Raw genomic sequence first — 5,769 nt, forward strand, 5'->3', positions numbered from 1 at the left:
GCCTCTACTATTTGATATTCTTTTAGATATACTAGCTGTAGTGGGAAGACAAATATTTAAAGGAATAAGATTAGCTAAGAAAAAAATCATTACTTTTTCAAGATCATTGATAGTGGACTTGGAGAACCCTTGAGAAAGAATTAAAGACTTAATTGAAATAATAATTAACAAAATTGCATGATATAAATAAATGCACAAAATCATTAGCATTTCTATATAATGCCAATAAAATCCAGCAAGAAGAGAAGGAAAGAGTAATTAAATTTAAAGTAATTCCAAAACATTTAAAGTACTTCATAGTCTGTCTATCAAGACATTTATATAGAAAACATTTTATTACAAGTACAGAATGCTTCCTATGGAAACAAAGACATATCTGAATAACTGGAAAAGTATAAATAGTTCAGGAGTGGGGTTTGTAGTATCAGATTGGAATTTACATTGCTGAGTAGTAATCATCAAAATGATTTGGTAAAGTCGAGAAAAACAGAGTGTAATTTGTGGAAAAGATTGAATACACACCATACAGAGAGTAATGAACCTATTTGCTGTAAGTCTGATAAACTAAAAGAGTCCAATTAGTAGGGTAAGAACTCATTATTTGATAAAAGCAAAATGCTAGAACAATAGAAAGCATTAAGGAGATGATGATGGCAGAAATGGTGGAGGGTAAAGACAATGAAGACACCCACCTGTTGGGAAGGAGCACAAAGGGCTTTGAGTACTATAGCTGTGGATGCCTCTTCAAGGTAAGCTTTACCTCTGCTGCTTATTCTATGATAACAAAGAAGATCATCTCTAGAACCATCTTAAAGTGAAAGAAGCATATGTACAAAATGTGGAAAAGTTCCAAATGCTCAACAGACTTGTGAAGAATGTAATACTGTGTTTAGAGAATATTATTGCAATAAATGCCAACTATTTGACAAAAAGAAGAAGCAATACCATTTGAGAAGTGTGGAATGTGTAGGATTAGTTTGAAGGAAGAATTTTTTCAAGGTGAAACGGAAGTTATACCTAATCAGAAGTCCTCAAGGCATTACAAGTATATTGAGAATAGTTTTTGACATAATTAGCCGATGGTTAGGAGACATTCATACATTCCTTGTAGTTCCTCATGTTTTGCTATGTGGGCATCTTCCACACAGAGCATGTTATGAAGAAATATTAAAAGAAGGTTACAGGTATCCACTATATATACACTCTGCTTTAGATATAATTCATTGTTAGTGACAGTTGAATAATGAAGGAGCACAAACTCCAATAGTAAGAGAATATCAGAATATGACTGTGAAAATTCTCTGCAATTATTGCAGTACCCACTGTAAAGTGCTGTTCCACATATTAGGAATAAGGTGTAACAAGTGTGAGTTATATAATACTGACCAACATGGAAGATGCGGAATTTTTCTAAAACAGCAGTGACTAGCCTCTCTACACTGCATAGAGAATTCTGTTGCTTAGCATCCTGTTGCTGTAACAAACATTAGTATATTTGTGGTCATGTTACAACATCCACTACTGGAATTGGATGATCAGGCTCTTAAAAGAATTGTCATTATTTTTATTTTTGTGCAAAAACTGGAGCTCTCCCTTTGAGTGGAAATTTCTTCAGTGTTATTTAAGATCCAAATGACATTCTGCTTTGAAACTGATTAGAATGTATAATTTCATTGTGTTTCCTCTTAAGCAAAGCTATGCATCTAGAATCTATAAAAATTAATAGAACTGTGTATAATATTAAAACTTTATGTTAAGTATTATATTTTAAGAATAGGATTTATCTTATTTTCTAAATAAATATACAAACCAGTGTGTCTTAAATGCTATCAGTGTGTATTTTAATATATCTCTTTAAACTTCTTGACATTTTCTTGAAAAAAAAAAAAAACAAATCAACTATGAAAAATATTTTCTACAAATTTCTCAGGATAAGAGCCATTTCTCAATTATTAAATGATGTAATGACATAAGTAAGCAATTTTCTTTTTCTTTTAATGTTTTTTTTTCAGTTAATGTAACATTCTTCTCTAAAATATGATATTCTCTGGGAGCAGGTTTCTTGGGGGGCTCCTGGAGGCAGCCTTCATTTTAGTTCTGTGTAATAATCATTCCAAATGCAGTTGGGAGTTAAAGTCCAAATCCTTTATTTTCTCTTTCCTTCATTTGGGGCTCAGCTAGCTTTTCTGGAGGCCTTCTGAATCTTGGTTTCAGTGTTCTCCACAGGACAGTCTGTCACAACTTCTCTGTCTTCCTCAGTTCTTCTGCCCACCTGCTGTCTCTGACTTGTGAATCTCCTCAACTGAATCCTGGCTTATGAATCTCTCAAAGTGCATCCTGGTTGAGGCTCCTAGCTTATATATGTTCTCTTAAAGGTGTGAACTCTAATAAGTACATCTAGAGCACGGTTAGGCACTCTGCTAAACAACCATTGTCTCTATCAATTCCGCTGATTTAGCACCTTGTAAGAATTCTAACACGTTACATGTAGGGGATTTTCAGTATTCATTTTTGTAAGATTTTGAATTTAAAATTTTCTTCCTGGGAATCCCTTCCCTCCATAATGTGATATCATATTCCCAAGACAGCACACAATGTGATATCAATTGAACATGTACAATCACTTTAAATATATTACCGTAGTACATGTGTTATGAAAAGAAAAAAAAAAAAACAGAACAAAAAGGAAAAACCATGAAAAGTAGGGAAAGGTGAAAACAGCATGCTTCTATCCATATTCAGTCTCCATATTTTCTCTCTAGATGCAGAAGGCATTTTTCTTCCTAAGTTTATCTCAACTTATTCAGCCATTTCCCAATTGGTGGGAATCTACTCAATTTTCAATTCCTTATTATTACAATCATTTTAGTACATGGAAAAGATCAATGATCCTAGAATCAGAGTATCTGGGTTTATAGAACAGCTTTGATCTTTTTGATACCTGTAAAATTTTGGTCCAGTCACTCAATTTCAATAAGTCTCAGTACCCTCTTCTGTACAATGTGAATATTGAACTAGATATCCCCTGAAGGCTCTTCTAACTGTCAATTTGTGATCTCATGATCCTGTGAAAACAAATAAAATACATGATTGCTTGGAAGAAGAATTTTTATTTAATATGCTAATCCTGAAAATGTGAGGCGGAACTTTTTGATGCCAAATCTACATAAGGGTAATAATTTTTTTATTTTAATATACATTGACCATAACTGGTATCATTTCCTGAAACTGTCAGTAAAAATATATTATATACATCAGTTGCAAGTTATTTGGGGTGGAGAGAGATATTTTTATTTGTTTGTCCAAATGGTTTCAATAGGTTGACAAACTAATTTGATTCAGTTCAATTATATTAAAAATACATTTATTAGTCAACTTTGTTAGTCTTCCTCTTTTTTGAATATTACCTGCCTCTTACTCTCCACAAACTTTCTGTTTCTTTACCTTCACCAGATATCACTAGTCAAGCCTGTGATATTTCAGAAGTTTGAGAAGCATAGTTTCTAGATAATTAATTATCCACTTTTTATTTTATTTTATTAATAAAAGCAATTTGCCCTATCCTTTCTTAGAACAAAGATGAATCTTGGTGGCAGGCTGAGTTTATATGACTTTGAAAGTATAGGTGTTTCCCTGTCAGGTTGGCTAGAATGACAGGGAAAGATAATGTGGAATATTGGAGGGGATGTAGGAAAACAGGGACACTGACACATTGTTGGTGGAATTGTGAACAAATCCAGCCATTCTGGTGAGCAATTTGGAATTATGCTCAAAAAGTTATCAAACTGTGTATACCCTTTGATCCAGCATGTTTCTACTAGGCTTATACCCCAAAGAGATACTAAAGAAGGGAAAGGGACCTGTATGTGCCAAAATGTTTGTGGCAGCCCTGTTTGTAGTGGCTAGAAGCTAGAAAATGAATGGATGCCCATCAATTGGAGAATGGTTGAGTAAATTGTGGTATATGAATGTTATGGAATATTATTGTTCTGTAAGAAATGACCAGCAGGATGAATACAGAGAGGACTGGCAAGACTTACATGAACTGATGCTGAGTGCCAGGAGATCATTATCTTCAACAATGAGATGAACCAAATCAATTCCAATAGAGCAATAACGAACTGAACCAGCTACATCGAGTGAAAGAACTCTGGGAGATGACTATGAATCATTATATAGAATTCCCAATCCCTCTATTTCTGTCCGCCTGCATTTTTGATTTCCTTCATAGGTTAATGATACACTATTTCAAAGTCTGACTCTTTTTATACAGCAAATTAACTGTTTGGACATGTATACATATATTGTATTTAACTTATACTTTAACATATTTAACATGTATTGGTCAACCTGCCATCTGGGGGAAGTGGGGGGAAGGAGGGGAAAAGTTGGAACAAAAGGATTTGCAACTGTCAATGCTGAAAAATTAACCATGCATATATCTTGTAAATAAAAAACTATAATAAAAAATAAAATTAAAAAAAAAGTATAAGTGTTACTGGGGGTAGTAATCTACTCTGACTGGTTAAGAATTAATGAGAGGTGGATTATAAAGAGAAGCGAGCTCATTCCAACCAGGGCTGGGAGAATGACGTCACTTATATGGCATTGGGATTAATCGTTCCTTAAATTTTTGCTAAAATTTCCTTGTGATTCCATCTGGTTTGGGGAGATTTTTCTTAGGGACTTCATTTGTGGCTAGTTCAATTTCTTTTATAAGATAAGGCTATATAAGTATTCTATCTGGAGTGTTCATATTTTTCTAAATGCTTACCCATTTCACTTGATTATAAGTTTTACTAGCATATTATTTGGCAAAATAATTGCTAAGAATTACTTTAATTTTATTTTCAATGATGAATTTTTACACTTTTCATTTTTGCTGCTAATAGTTTTTTTAAGTCAAATCAATCAATAGTTTGTCAATTTTATTGAATTTTCAAAGTATCACCTCATAGTTATATTAGTACAAATTTTTTACATTTACATTTTTACATTTTCAATTTCCATTTTAGTGTTTAATTTAGGATTTTTAATTCCATTTCTAGGTTACTTTTAGCTACATAACAAAACCATTTATTTATGAACAAGTTTAAAGATATGGATTATACCCTAAATATAGCTTTGGCTACATCACACAGTTTTTAGAATGTTTTCTTATCACTTTCTTTAATGAAATTATTTATTGTTTCTATGATTTTTTTTCTTTGAGCCATCATTCTTTTGAAGTATTTGGCTTCCAATCAGATTATAATGGCCCTTTATTAAATGTAATGTTTACTGTCTATGGCCTGAAAAGAATGCAATTAGTATTTCTGCTTTTCAGCATTTGTTTGTGAAGTTCTATGTCTTAATACCTGGTAAATTTTTGTTATATTGCCTTTTACAGCTGAGTAAAAGGTATGCTCCTTTAGATTCCCATTTAGTTGCCTCCAGACATCTTTCATATCTAAATTTTTAAAAATTACTTTTTGACTTTGACTATTTGACTTTTTTCTTATTTATTTTATCATTAGAATTTATCTTTCTAGACAAGGAAACTTGAGGCCCCACATAAGTATAGTTTTACTCTATTTCTTCTTGTAATTCATTTAACTTTTTTCATTAAAAAAATTTGGATGCTACGTCATTTGTTCCACATATGCTTTGTATTGATATTACTTCATTGAATGTGTTTCCTTCCAACAAGATATAGTTTTATATTTATGGCCTTTTAATTAGTCCTATTTTTTATTTGTGTTACCCGAGATCATGATTACACCACTCCTT

At 32.3% G+C, this 5,769-nt stretch overlaps 1 pseudogene; it reads left to right on the forward strand.

Moving 5' to 3' along the window:
• The first annotated feature begins 736 nt into the window (after positions 1–736).
• On the forward strand, positions 737–1,425 carry LOC127538630 (RING finger and CHY zinc finger domain-containing protein 1-like; annotated as a pseudogene).
• Positions 1,426–5,769: the final 4,344 nt, after the last annotated feature.

This window comes from Antechinus flavipes, chromosome 5 (assembly GCF_016432865.1).
Source record: "Antechinus flavipes isolate AdamAnt ecotype Samford, QLD, Australia chromosome 5, AdamAnt_v2, whole genome shotgun sequence".
Lineage (NCBI taxonomy): Eukaryota > Metazoa > Chordata > Mammalia > Dasyuromorphia > Dasyuridae > Antechinus > Antechinus flavipes.